Here is a 15,311-nt window from a genome sequence, read left to right as displayed (position 1 = left end):
CAGTGCTGCCACAGCTCCCAGCAGCTGGGCGGAGCAACTGCTGGAAATATTCTCTACTTGGAGTAGGCCTGATACAGGCCTATAAATAGGATCAGTGACATGCAGCAATGTTACAACTGCAAGTGGAGGGGAAATCAGCCATGACTGCAACCGTTCTGCTCAAAATGCAAACAGATTTTTCCGAAACTTTTAAGAACAAAGATTCCAACTCTCCCAGTTTTAAAATGGACCACTGACTTCAGTGGAACCGCTGATACATCTGCATATAATTTAGGTAACAGGGTCACAGTCTGTTTGAGGATAGGTCCATCAAAGGCTATTAGCCAAGATGGTCAGGGACGCAAGCCCATGCTCTGGGTGTCCCAAAACTTCTGACTACTAGAAACTGGGACGGGATCATTCGATAAACTGCCCTGTTCGGTTCACTACCTCCGAAGCATCTGGCACCAGCCACTGTTGGAAGACAGGATACTGGGCTAGGTGGGCCATTGATCTGACCCTTTATGGCCATTCTGATGTAAATACTCTTTGTAGCCAGGAGACTTTGGCGTTAGTAAAGGAGAGATGAATTTTATTTTCTTTCTAAGAAATAGCAGAATGTCATTTTTGCTCTACATCATCTTATGTCTTAAAAGTTGTTCTCAACAATTGCCTAGTAACAAATGCCAACTCCTAGAAATGGATTTCAAGCAATTCTGGCTCAGGAGTATTATTACATTAATTATATACCAGAATAAGAGCACTAAAGAAATATGCCTTTCAAAACCTCAGGATATTCTAGTGAGATGATGGTGCCACTAACATTAAAGGGACAGATTCTGATCTCACACTGGTGTGAATCAAGAGACATGGTAGATTCTCCATTGCTTGCAGTCTCTAAATCAGGAGCGGATATCTTTCTAAATAATATGCTATAGCTCAAACACAAATTATGGGCTTGCTGCAGAAATGAATGGATAAGGTTCCATGGGCTGTGTTATGCATGAGTTCAAACTAGATGACACAATGGTCCCTTCTGACCCTAAAAAACAATGAATCCGTAACCCAGTTGAAATCAATGGAATTATACCGCCGTAAAACTGATATAAGCAAGACCAGGTTAAAGGGCCTGATATGACTCTTTACTTTGAAGAAGTGTTTTTAACTCAGCCATGAAACATCTGTTCCCATGTGAAAATTGAAGGTGTTTGTTTTTAAATATGGAGAGACTGGAATAAAAATATGTTTGTCCATTTTAAAATTCTGTAGAATGTAAAACCAGGATAACAATACTCCTTTTTTGCAAAGTACCTTTGCAATTCTGGCCCCTGCTCTGCTGCTTAACTTGTATTTCTCCCATCCACTGTACATGTCATCACATCCTCAAGAAAAGACTAGAGGAGACACCACAGAAGATGCTTGAGAGGCAGAAGGAAATCATTTCAAGGACTTGAAGGAGAACCTGGGAGAAGAATAAGAAGAAAGGACTGACCCAGGACTCCGAGGGGAGAACAGGTGGATAGGATGAAGTGCTAAGAGTGGCACTGTCGATGGTCTGTGTGTGTGTGCGCGCACGCGCACTCTGGAAGCAACATGAATGGAATAAGCCTAACGATAATATACTATGCCAGATTCTAGTGTCAGTTACAAGTGTCTAAATCTAGATTAACTCCATGAAAATCAGATCAGCATAATGGAGAACAGATCTGCCCCTTAGCCCTTTTTGTATTCAAAGTGCTTTGGAAACTTTACTTAAACCACTGTCGAAAAATAACACAGTTGCACATACAAAATGCACCTGGTGTATTAAACATTTCTTTTGGATAAAAAGAAAGGGAAAATATCAGTAACCCAAAGCCTGGCATGATGGTGCTGCTGGCATCTGACCTCTTTAACACACTCATACACAGGGTTCCCAGGCAGATGGTTGATATATTAAGAGGCAAATAGGTGAGTGGATGTCACTTGTAAAAGATCATCCATTTCCTATACAGAAACCTCAGTGTGCACTTTTAACTACGCCTCAGCTGAAGTGGAAATCCAGTTTTCGATAGCGGCAACTGGAGCCCTGAAACAGGCTGGCACGTGTTACGCTTAATGGAGTTCACAAGTGAGGGTACGAGACCACAGTGAGAAGCCGCGAAAGCAATGGTTAGTAAACTGTCTGAGCTTCTGAGAATATACCAGCAGACCACACTCACGTTTTACTAGGGTGAGCTGTTACAGAGGGAGTGGCGCAAAACAGCAGCAGTGTCTGTTTCTTTCTCTAAAAATGGCTAACTTTTTGTTTTGTGGAGGTGACATTTGATGTAGCACATGGAAGGCTCTGCATGGCCAAACCTGGATCCCAGATTTGTAAGTTATCACACCAGACTACGGTTTAAAAGCAACACTAGCACTGTTGTTGCTAGGCTTAAGATTCAGAGATGAGTGGCCTCAAGGCTGTCTCATGTGTTTTATTAACGAGTCTTTTAAAAAAAAATCTAATTTTTGCTGCAGAACTGACTGTCCACAAAAACAAAGAACTAGGCGGAATACAGTGCACCCGGTGGCACATGGAACTGAAATGGTGCCAGCTCATTACAGCAAAAAATAACTAGCCAGGGCCATATACTAGGAGAGGAGTCACCCAACTGGAAACTGAGTGTGTCCCACCTTGGCAATAGGAGATTTGCATAATGCCCAGGCCCAAATATGATATATGTGTCCATAGACTCTAGTGGGAAAAAGTCAAATAGTTAGGCGTTCTGGTTGGAGGCAAACTTGTGCTCATTCACTGTGATTCTACATAAACTGGGGGGCACTCAAGCCAGGACTATTAGCCTTGCTAGAAACACTGAATTCATCCACATTTTTGTAAACAGGAAAGCAGACAAACATTTATTTCCTAACAGAAATATGCAATCGGATTTCCTAAAGCCTGGAAAAGCCACCCAGGAATTTGACACATATTAAAAGTGGCAGGAACTGAGGCCAGGAGATGGGAGAAAGCAAAATAACCATTAATATCCTGACAAAGAGCAGCTGTGTGAGAACCCTGTCAAATTGGGGGAGGAGGAAACCCTGAGCCCAATCTCACTTTTCCTTCCATTCCCCTAACGTTCCCAGGTAGCAAAAGGAAAGCATCGAGGCTCACAAACTGTTAAACTGTTACATGTACCGAACACACCAGACTGGAGGGGTGTATTGTTAGACTATTCACTGAGCTAAAGCAGGCCAGATTCTTGCTACCAAAAGACTTCACCGAAGGCATGTGGTCTAGTTGCTACAGCAGGGGGCTGGGAGTTATGGACCCCTGGCCTTTGTTCCTGACTTTGCCAGTGAATCTCCATGTAGCCTGGGACAAGATGCTTACCCTCTCTGTCTCATTCTCCCCATTTTACAATGACCATTAAAATAATTAATGATTTTACAGCCCACTGAGACCCTGGGAGGGCATACGCTATGAAGCGCCAGCCGTTTATTATTAAGACAAGAGGCCCCTGCACAGACAGTGTCAATATCTGTACCATTTAGAAAGACAAGGCCATATTTGTCCCTGATGTAACTGTACTGCAGCTAGGGTGACCAGATAGCAAGTGTAAAAAATCAGGACACTTTTTTTTTTGCAGGGGGCGAGGGAGTGCCTAGTTGTGTATATAAGACAAAACCCCTAATATCAGGACTATCCTGATAACATCAGGATGTCTGGTCACCCTAACTGCAGCAGTTCCAGAAAAGATGAACTCTGTCCACAGACAGTCAGGGCACAGACAGTCTGCTACTCACATCAAGGACTTGCAAACAATAGCAGCTGGAGTTACGAAAATAGCAGCCGGAGTTACGAAAATACCACTGAAAGTGCTGATCTCAGATAGGAGGGATAAATAGGAAAAGCAGAAAAGGAAGAAAAGAGGCAGAGACAGTGGTACCACATAAGAAGGCAATTATTGACACAAAAGGAGGATGGATCTGGGCTCCCCCGAGAGCTCTCCTTGTGGAAATGAAGCAATAGAGAGACGACACTTCACAAGGCCCTTTATTCATCCTCTAAAATTTTGGCACCATATTTTCTCCCCCCGCCATTTTTTAAGTAGCCATTTCAGACACTGAAGCTGCCATCAGAGCTGGAAAATGGGTGTTTGCTTACAGATGCAGCTGCTAAGTCTCTTTACCTTTTCTAAACTTTTATTAATTTGTGATGTGAATTAAAAAGCTAAACAAAATATAAGGTGAAGTGATACAAGATAGAAGAACTCACCAGGGGATTGTATTCTGATGTATCAGAGCTGATTGACCTTCCAAGAAACCTGGCTCCAATATACAACCATTTGCCCAACAGATGGGCAATTAAAACCAAATTCACTCTTCTACTTGGAATTCCAATTAATGGATTGAGCCATCTGGTCTCAATAGACTGATCAGAAGCAGCACACTCAGAATTGCAGTAATTTTTGACAGGTTTCAGAGTAGCAGCCGTATTAGTCTGTATCCGCAAAAAGAAAAGGAGGACTTGTGGCACCTTAGAGACTAACACATTTATTTGAGCATAAGCTTTCGTGAGCTACCAAAATCTTATGCTCAAATAAATGTGTTAGTCTCTAAGGTGCCACAAGTACTCCTTTTCTTTTTGAGTAATTTTTGAGTTCCTTCTTGTTCTTTGAAAAGTTCCCCTCCATGTGACTGCAAGAGAAGAGTAGGAAGCAGACTGTCTTGTGCTAGGATACTGTTGGATTTCACAAGCTAAGTGAGGTTGAGTAATTACTTGGACGGGAGACCTCCAAGCAATACCCAAATTCTTTTTTCTAGAAGTCATGCTGAAGATTCAGCAGGTGGGATACAGTATACATCTAATGCATTAGCAAGTGCTGACATTCTTCCTTTTGGAAGAGACAAAAACCTACATTTTAGATGAGAAACTAACCCCAAACCAGGTGAGTTTCGCCTAAGTTGATATTTTATTACTAGCATTTCACTCAATCTACTAATATCCAGAGATAGGCCCACATCACAACATTCAGATATGGAATCAGTTCCAAACCTCCCCAGCAAGGATCTAGATCAAATGCTCAGTTCATCCCAAATCTCCTAATTTAATATTAAAAATTAATATTTTATATACGGTTATATTTTAGAGCTTTGCTGTAGACAATGGATCGTGTGGTGTGATCTGGATGAATCTACTTACATGCCTCTAGCTTTCATCCAGATCACACCACACGATCCATTGCCTACAGCCAAGCTCTATGATATAACCACATTTGCTCCAACTCCTCAGACAGAGACAAACACCTACAAGATCTCTATCATGCATTCTTACAACTACAATACCCACCTGCTGAAGTGAAGAAACTGATTGACAGAGCCAGAAGAGTAGCCAGAAGTCACCTACTACAGGACAGGCCCAACAAAGAAAATAACAGAACGCCACTAGCCATCACCTTCAGCCCCCAACTAAAACCTCTCCAACGCATCATCAAGGATCTACAACCTATCCTGAAGGACGACCCATCACTCTCACAGATCTTGGGAGACAGGCCAGTCCTTGCTTACAGACAACCCCCCAAACTGAAGCAAATACTCACCGGCAACCACACACCACACAACAGAACCACTAACCCAGGAACCTATCCTTGCAACAAAGTCTGTTGCCAACTCTGTCCACATATCTATTCAGGGGACACCATCATAGGGCCTAATCACATCAGCCACACTATCAGAGGCTCGTTCACCTGCGCATCTACCAATGTGATATATGCCATCATGTGCCAGCAATGCCCCCTGCCGTGTACATTGGTCAAACTGGACAGTCTCTTCGTAAAAGAATAAATGGACACAAATCAAACGTCAAGAATTATAACATTCAAAAACCAGTCGGAGAACACTTCAATCTCTCCGGTCACTCGATTACAGACCTGAGAGTGGCTATCCTTCAACAAAAAAACTTCAAAAAGAGACTCCAGCGAGAGACTGCTGAATTGGAATTAATTTGCAAACTGGATACAATTAACTGAGGCTTGAATAGAGACTGGGAGTGGATGAGTCATTACACAAAGTAAAACTATTTCCCCATGTTATTTCTCCCCCCCATCCCACCCCCCACTGTTCCTCAGACATTCTTGTTAACTGCTGGAAATGGCCCACCTTGATTATCACCATGAAAGGTTTTCCTCCTTCCCCCCCTCCTGCTGGTGATGGCTCATCTTAAGTGATCACTCTCCTTACAGTGTGTATGATAAAACCCATTGTTTCATGTTCTCTGTGTGTGTATATAAATCTCCCCATTGTATTTTCCACTGAATGCATCCGATGAAGTGAGCTGTAGCTCACGAAAGCTTATGCTCAAATAAATTTGTTAGTCTCTAAGGTGCCAAAAGTACTCCTTTTCTTTGAGCTGAAAACTGATTCTGAGGAACTATAGCTGGAGCCAGGTTTCAGAGTAACAGCCGTGTTAGTCTGTATTCGCAAAAAGAAAAGGAGTACTTGTGGCACCTTAGAGACTAACAAATTTATTTGAGCCTAAGCTTTCATGAGTTACAGCTCACTTCATCAAATGCATTCCGATGGAGCATAATTATATATATTATAGCTGGAGCATAATTCTGTCTGCTGGATACTACTAGCTTTGCTGGTGCTCATTTGTCCCTCTCTTCTAACCATATTTGGAAGAAATGTTGGTCAAGGTAGATAATGTGACATTTTTAATGAGACTGGCAAAAGGTATAACAGCCCATCAGATTTATGGCCCAGGTGACTTCTTCTCTTTTTGGCTCATCTCCTGATTGCTACATTGTAATTGCATTGGCTGATCCAATAAAAGCTACTGCGTTTTTTAAACTTTTTTTTTCTTTTCTAATTTTAGTAATTATGCAGCTAAGAAGGCTTTCCCTCTATGATGCAAAAACCGCTGAAGTCCATCAGTCCATGATAGCAGAAAACAAGTTGATTTCTGGCCACTAGACAATTATAGCATGGTACATTTATAAAAAATTGATATGATACGTAATACAACAGAAGTTACACAATCAACTATATTAAAAAAATAGTGTACACACACACACACAGTCAGACACATTCTTTAACTAAACACACAATATTTATTTTGACCTAGCTACATGTCATGCTGCCATGGCCACACTGCTATTTTTAGCAAGCTAGACTGATCAGTGCTAGCATGAGTATGTCCAGCCCCACTGCAAATTACACTGCCCAGCGGCCGTGTAAATATACCCTTTGAAAGCCAGGTACTAAACAAAGTTGCAAAAAGGTGACTAGGAATGAGTGGTGTCACCGACAACCTGGAGTAAGAGTGTAGCATGATTGGGCCATCATGTTTCGCTATCTATAGAAATTCTAGACAGCCTGTGGTATTCAGATGTCAGCTCAAGCAAGTAAAAGGTTGATGAAACTGTCCGAAGTGACTTCACTCTCCAACCTTCCCCCGTTCACCCTTTTTGCTGTTTCTTTTCTCCCTTCATTCAGACTCCCTCTCCTTATGCTCCTCTAGATGCAGGCTCGCTACTGGATCGTCATTGGTAGAAGGCTTTTGCATCATGTTTTGGAGATGGTGAGGCCTGTGGCTCAATCTCCTCTGCTATAGTAAGGAGTTCCAAAGCTGAAGGCGTTCCCCCAGCTCCCAAGAAACTCGCCCTGGCCTCCATCAGCAACATCTTCCAAGTGGAGCACAGCCATCGCAGTGGGTCATGGACCTGGAGGCCAGGTCTTAGCTGTTGCTGGCTAGGACTAGGATTCGGAATTGGAGCAGCTTCTTTAAGCAATACTTTCCCTTTCCTGGACCAGAGCAGCAGCCTCTGCAGTTGTGCAATCATCAATTCATAGAGAACTCTGGGCCTTGGAGAGAAGTTTCCTATGGAAAAAAACTCTAGTGCAGAGGATTTGTTGGAAAGCTTCCCATTGTGCTGGTGCATGCAGCCGTACAACAAGGTACTGTAACTGGACCTTGTAGTCTGCACGAATTACTTTAGCAGGACATTTTCCTTTATACAACATGTGCCTTATGCTGCTAGTTACCATGGTAAAGGGTGACTCTTTGGAAGTAAATAGTCTATATGGTAATGCTCTGGGTCACATTATACATTCATCATTTGAGTTGGGTTTTATTTCCTCCCTTCAACAGGGGGAAAAAAAAATAAAGCAAAGAATCTATACGTTGTTCCCTGGAACCAGACGGGCCGGGAACAAAAGTGACCAATGGGACAGAGCCAGTTACCCTGGGTTAGAGGTGAGAAAAAGGACAAAGAGCTTCATCAGTCTTCCAGCTTCCTAATGTAGGCATAGGCGCCAACTCTGTGGGTGCTCCGGGGCTGGAGCATCCACAGGGAAAAATTAGTGGGTGCTCTGCACCCACCGGCAGCCAAGCTCCCCTCCTGCCCCACCTCACCTCTGCCTCCACCTCCTCCCCCGAGCACGCCGCGTCCCCGCTCCTCTGCCTACTCCCAGTGCTTGCAGCTGTTTGGCGGCGTAGCAAGCTCCGGGAGGGAGCGGGGAGAAGCAGGAATGCAGCGCGCTCAGGGGAGGAGGCAGGGAAGAGGCAGGGCCAGGGCAAGGATTTGGGGAAGGAGTCGGAATAGGGGCAGGGAGGGGGTGGGGACTTTGGGGAAAGGGTTGGAATTGGGGCGGGGCAGGGGTGGAGTCAGGTCGAGCACACACTGGTGTGAGCAGAAGTCGGCACCTATGAATGTAGGCCCTGATTCAGGAAAGCACAGACGCTTGAAGCCAATGAGATTTACAAATGTGCTTTAAGTTAAGTGTGTGTTCAAATTCATCCTTATTCAGGAAAGCTCCTAAGCACGTGCCTAATTTAAGCACGTTGAGTGCTTAAGTCTCCCTGACGCCAAGTGCTTACGTGTTTTCCTGAATTGGGGCCGTAAATCAGTGGAAAATGCATGAGCAGCTTATGAATAATGGAAGATGTAAGCTGGAAGGAGGAATTTCACAGACTGAGTGGAGAAGGTCAGAGTCAGACCTGGGAACAATTCAGCCATGTCACCTGGGGTTCCTGCCAACCTTTAGTTCAGTTTTGGTTTGCAGGGGTTTGCACTCCTGGAGCTGTGCCCTGAGGTTTGGGTTTCAATAGCCATCCCACATTCACCAAAACCAATAAATAAATCATGAGACTTAGGGAAAGATACAACGTTTTGCTAGTGGGCCCAAATCAGATCCCAGACTCTTCCTAGAAAGGTTACAGAGTCACAAACTCGGCCTGAATTTTACAATTGGTTCCTGTTTCTATAGAGGGCTCATCTAAACAGCCACGTGTTTGTGGGGCATTCACAGTCTGGATCCGGATCTATCTTTCTGCTCAGGCCCATCTCTAGTCTAAACCAGGAAGAAAAGTGCTGGTGAGCACCCAAGGCAGTGAATAAGCCCTGGCTCATTCAGAACTCAGCCCTTGTTCACACCAATTCAAAACTCTGCACAAATCTGGCCTGAGTTTGGACTGGTTTCATCAGCAGAAGATTTATGTTGCTCTTGCTGTTCATTATGGGGTGGGAGAGGACATTGTGAATCCCTTACCCCATGGGTGAACTGTTACTCATTTGAGCAGGCCGACTGACTACAATGGGAATGGGTGTGCAAGTAGCTGCTCATCTGTGGTTTTAACGGGGTTAAAATCTATAGAATAGCCATAGTGTAACCTAGAATGGAATCACGTGGGGGAGCATTGTGTGTGAGACAGGGTGGAAAAGGGCAAGGATTTCCTATGGAGCAGGTGGGGACAGTCAGAGATTTTCAAAGAGTTCTGCAAGAGACCGGGGAAAACACATTATTGACAGTGATGGGAAAGTGGGGAAAGAAGCAGCAATTCGGTTGAACAGCAGCTATGAAACATAAGTAGCATCTGATCTTCTCTACAAAACAGATGCTGGGGCTCATTTAAAAACAAAAAACTACAGCCTAATGCTCGAGGCAAAATATTCACAAGTGCCCCATTGCCAACGGTGCCTCTTATGAATGTACCTGTGCCTCAGTCGCTCCTTCAAAACCCACATTATTCTCCATAATTTTTTGGTTTCTAATCAGGCAAGAGCATGCACAAGTGGGTGCTTGCATCTACAATTACATGACATGCAGGCATCGCACAACCGCTGGGCGTGTCGTTTCAGGGATTCATGTGTTGCCCTGGGCTTCAAAAATGCGGTCCTCAAATCTTCTGTCCACCTGAGAGGAGCATCAACGGATAAGAGTCACTTAGCAGTGCAAGGTGACAATCCCCGTACTCTGCTGCAGTGGTTGGGGTCTGGCTATATGGCAGTGGCAGAGTTAAAAGGGATGAGGGAGGTGTGTCTGCTGCCTTTTCAAGTATATTATGCAATTGACAAAAGGAGGTGTATGACACAAGCTTTCATACGCTCCAGCATTGCAACTGGGTGGTGCTGTCCACCCACAGCAGCCCCCTCCACCTCCACACCACACCCCGATCCCAGCCCAGTGTGGCAGGGAGGGCCTGGGGTGTGAGGGAGCTGGAGAGTGAGCCCATCTCACACTCAGTTGGCAATGGCAGCACCTGTGCTGGAGAGCTCGGCCTGGCTCCTGGCTCCAAGCATTGCGACAGGGCGCACAAAGTCGTGCGATGCAACAACGCCACTCACCACATTTGGCCCAGCTGCCCCACCGTTCTGACAGCCTAACAGCACTGTGTGCCAGATTGCAATGCCTGGAGAGGGGAGCTGGACCAGCCCATGCGACAGGAGCTGGACCAGCCCATGTGACAGGAGCCACCTGGCTAGGTAAACATGGGGCAGGCTTACTCTCCAATCCCTCCCCCCACTTCACAGTGGGCCAGGATTAGGGGTGCAGTGCCAGGGCAAAGGGTGTTGCTGCAGGTAGTCGGTGCCCTCTTGGCAGACAAGAAGGAAGAGGAGCACACCCACTGAGTAGACAGGCTACATCTGCCACTGAACTTTGCAATATCACGTTAGTTTGGTGGTCATACTACCCAGGCATGATAATGTGTGAAATTAGCAAGTCGATTGGTATAATTGAAGGTGGCACAACTAATGACCCATAGCTGCCCCGGCTGCAAAACCTGGTTCAGCCACTGTGTATGGCATGTGTAATTTAAAATCTGCCATCATATGGCGGATGATTAAATGGAATAAACCTTGATCTGGTGGGGTCAGGAGAGAAGTTGGAGGAGACTGTAGGTTTGAATACATGTATGAGGTTTAATTTTCTGTCAGCGCAGAAGCATTTAATAGCTGATCCAGTTTAACTGAATAATGTATTATAGGTCTTAATGCAGCAGGCAATTCCCTATAGTTGCCCCCTTGGCACAAATTGACTCCCTCTTAAATTAGCTACATAGAAACATCTCATTAGTACACCAATAACTAAGGCTTGCAAGGGCCAAAGATAATTAGGTGATATTTGTTCCGGTTAAGTTGTGCTGGCCTTGGCTATGTCGAAGCCTCAAACCTATGCTACAGAAGATCCCCCAAGACTATAGAAATTATGAGCAATTACTGTGCCGTGATGAAGTCCTATGCTGTTTTAAAGAATTTTCTGTTGATTTTAGAACACCTGGTGGTGGCTGTAGTGAGACTATATTTCAAAGGAGTCACAGGTTATGCTATCCTGGGGGGTGACATTTTACTATGTTCTACCCAGGTCGCAGGACACCACCACATGTATATGCTTAAAAAAACACTGGCAAATTCAGAAGCCATTTAGCTACACAAAAAATTGATGTCAGTCCCAGGGGTCTGAGCTTATAAAACGCGGCCATGTTCTGAGGCAATTTGCTCCGTGGTGCTGCTATTGAGCTGTGGTTATAGGCAAGTGCTAATGACCCCTTTAATGATACACTGTCAATTGCCACATCCGATGAAGTGAGTTGTAGCTCACAAAAGCTTATGCTCAAATAAATTTGTTAGTCTCTAAGATGCCACAAGTAATCCTTTTCTTTTTGCGGATACAGACTAACACAGCTGCTACTCTGAAACTCGCCACAGCTCATTTCTCATCAGATCTTATCAGCAAAGCAAGGTGATTGCAGTCTCTCATCCAGGTAAGCGTCTGGGATCAGATGACATTGCAGCCCATAATGTTGGCGCTTCTACAATCTAAGGCAGCAGATTCAGCAGCGCTAAACTTGAATGGGAAGCACTATTGACCTCCAATGGAACTATCTGCATGCTTAAAGTTAAGCGCATGTTTAAATGCTTGGCATAGGCCCTAGTTAAGCAAAAGGCCCATATAAAGAGTAAACAGAGATGATTAAGCAGAAAGGAGGAAGTGGTTTAAAATAAGAAGCATTATCTAGATTAGATAGATACTGTAGCTTGATTAGGTGGCAGACAGATTTGCTGAAACAGCAAAATTGTAGAGGAAAGATTTGCAAAGGATAAAACAGGTAAAAGCGCAAAACACACTGGATCAAATTCTTAAAATCTTCCCCTATTAGATGAAAAAATCATGATTGCTTCTCATCTGGCAGAGAGAAAAGGCCAACAATTAAGGCAAATATGCTTTGAAGGTGCAAGCCAACGGAATGGGCTGATGAACATACAACAGACAGACATATAGAGAAGCTGGGATGAATATTATCTTTTCAACACTGGTTATGAGAAATTACTGCATGTGTGCTTCACTTTCTAACAAACTTAATCACTTCATGATGACCCAACGGTATTTCCACTTCCACATGCTTTTCATATTACTTAATGAATGTAATAAGAAAGCAGCCATCCTACTGGAAAAACAACAGTTCAGAGAGTTCCCTCTCTCCTTGGTTAGCAACAGGCTATGTTATGTAACAGAATCTCTTTGCTGTTCCATATTAACAAAAGTAGGTTACATTTCATTATGAATTTTTACAGTACACTTAAAGACTAATAACGCTAATTACTTTGCAAAGGGCCAGTAAAATGCAAGGCTGTGCATATGTCCAGAACTGTCGGCTCAGGTGATGTCTGAAGATAATAAAGATATTGGATTTTTTTTAAATGTCCCAGATCTTTGTCTATTCTTACCCTATTTTACAAATTAAACTTGAATAGATCTGAATGTGCGTTAGGAAAAAAAATCTATTAACCCCTCAAGGCAATTTGCAAAAGAGGATCATAGTGAGAAATGCTAACCTGCCTCTGTGGTGGAATTCTGAGATTGAGTTTATCTGGACAGACTTTTTCTTCAGGCACATCAAGGGGAGCTGATGATATTTAAAGGAAAATGTCTGGGGAGAGCTATTAAACCAAGGGAAAACCCCTCCCTTATGTGATTTAAAATTGAACTGGCCAAACCCACCAGCGTGCATATATACATATTTCATGCACACATTAAATACACAAACACACACTATATATAATAATGCCCTATATTATATATGTGTGTGTACATAATATATATCTGCAGACACATATAGAATGTAGGTCACAACCCTGCCCCTGCTGGGGAAAGGACTAGATACAGTACAGTAGATCCTCAGAGTTACAAACACCAGAGTTATGGACTGACCAGTCAACCATGCACCTCATTTGGAACCAAATATGCAGAAGTACGCAATCAGGCAGCTGCAGAGACAAGAAATAAAAGTATATGCAGTACAGTACTGTGTTAAACGTAAATTACTAAAAACTAACAGGAAAGTTTAAACAAAAAAGATTTGACAAGGTAAGACAGTTGTTTCTGTGCTTGTTAAAAGCGGCATTTTTCTTCTGCATAGCAAGGTTTTAAAGCTCTATTAAGTCAATGTTCAGTTGTAAACTTTTGAAAGAACAATCAGTTTGTTCAGAATTACGAGCAACCTCCATTCCCGAGGCATTCGTAACTCTGAGGTTCTGCTGTACATTAGTTCCACTTCCATGTTTCAGGATACTCAGTGTACTTCAGAAACTGCTGTCCTCTTGTGTTTTAACAATGGGCAGATATATCTTTTACATACAACTTGAACAAAATGCAAAAACATCTGTACTGGTTTGAGGGAGGATGAAAATAAATAATCTATGTTCCAGTCTTCATGTAAGGCACACTGAACGTATTAGGGTTAGTTAGGGCTTGTGGATAAATCATGACACCCGATTGACTCAAATAGATCTCAGTTACTTGATGCATTGGAAGGACTTGCACAAAGCTGAGCTACCAATTTAGAATTCAATAGCCCTAAACTATGTTTATAACCACATTCCCTGCATGATTCATACCACTCAGCATGAACTCAAGTGCCGTATATAGCCCAGGCTATACTCTATGTACGGTCTCACAACTTTGTCACCTTTTGACCGGACTCCAGCAATGCCATATACTTTAGCATGAAGCCTTCAGCCTTTAGGAAATTCCAACTGGTACCGAACGCTGCAGTGCGTCTCCTCAGCACACTGGCTCATGCAAACACATCAGACCTGTCTGCTGCTCCTTACACAGACATCAAATCAAGTTCAAGGTCTTGGTCCTTATCTTCCGTGTACTCAGTGGTCTGGGCCCAGGGTATCTAAAGGATCAACTAATGTTCCGCGATGAAGACCAAGGTTGACCGCTTTATTCCTTTGGCCCAAGAGGAAAAGCTCATCTGTGCAGAACATAGTGCGTTCTCAGGGGCCGGCACAAGACTATGGAATGAGTTTCCCCAGAAACTAAGAACCATCATAAACCTCGCCACCTTCCACTCCAAGTGCAAGGCTCATTTCTTTGATGTCACCTTCTCTGACACCCATATAACAACACAGAATCATAGTAATGCATGGCTGGAAGGGACCTCAAGAGGTCACCTAGTCTGTCCCTCCTCACTATCCATGTGCACTTAGATTTTTAAAAAATTCCAAAACAAAAACACTCCACTGCACATACTTCTCCCCCCAAGGAGGGTCTGAGAAAATAAACACGAGAGATGTTCGTCATGTTGCTTAATGCGCGACTGAAAGGCACTCAGATACTTTAAGGATGAGCATGATATAAGAACCTTGATAGACTAGATGAGACTAGAATAATGGTTCTATTTAAAGACCAACCTGCCTCAATTTTTCTGCCTGTCCATCAATGGATTTTCAATAGCATCCACTTTTGTTATTTCTGTACTTTCTTCTTGTTTTTTTAAGGACCCTTATTTGCGTGAAAATAGGATCGGTTTTCCCTAAGGGTTTCAAGAGTTCCAGTTGCATATGTTGCACCTGAAATCATTGGGTGACCATCAGATACTGGGAGAGGTGGGTGCGGGATGTCAGTTAGGTTACTCCAGGACTGAATTTGGCCCTATGATTTTAAATGGATGAATAAAGCAGAACTAGCAGATTCACTCTTTGAAAACAAAGGTTCCCTAGTCATACCATCCACAGGAGAGATGTACAGAATACATTGTTATTAATACTGCTGAAATAACCCAAGTCAGTCCAGTG

General features: G+C 43.5%; 1 protein-coding gene and 1 long non-coding RNA gene across 2 annotated transcripts in view; one reads left to right on the top strand and one right to left on the bottom strand.

Annotated features, from left to right (window-relative positions):
• ZNF469 (zinc finger protein 469) overlaps positions 1-15,311 on the bottom strand; it is a 194,135-nt gene that overhangs the window by 152,078 nt on the left and 26,746 nt on the right. The window lies entirely within an intron of this gene.
• On the top strand, positions 1,531-14,632 carry LOC122456268. The gene is made up of 3 exons (XR_006275063.1): positions 1,531-1,544; positions 4,191-4,195; positions 14,541-14,632. It is a non-coding gene; the product is annotated as an uncharacterized LOC122456268 (long non-coding RNA).

Source organism: Dermochelys coriacea, chromosome 12 (assembly GCF_009764565.3).
Source record: "Dermochelys coriacea isolate rDerCor1 chromosome 12, rDerCor1.pri.v4, whole genome shotgun sequence".
Taxonomy (NCBI): domain Eukaryota; kingdom Metazoa; phylum Chordata; order Testudines; family Dermochelyidae; genus Dermochelys; species Dermochelys coriacea.
This window is presented reverse-complemented; position numbering and strand designations above follow the sequence as displayed.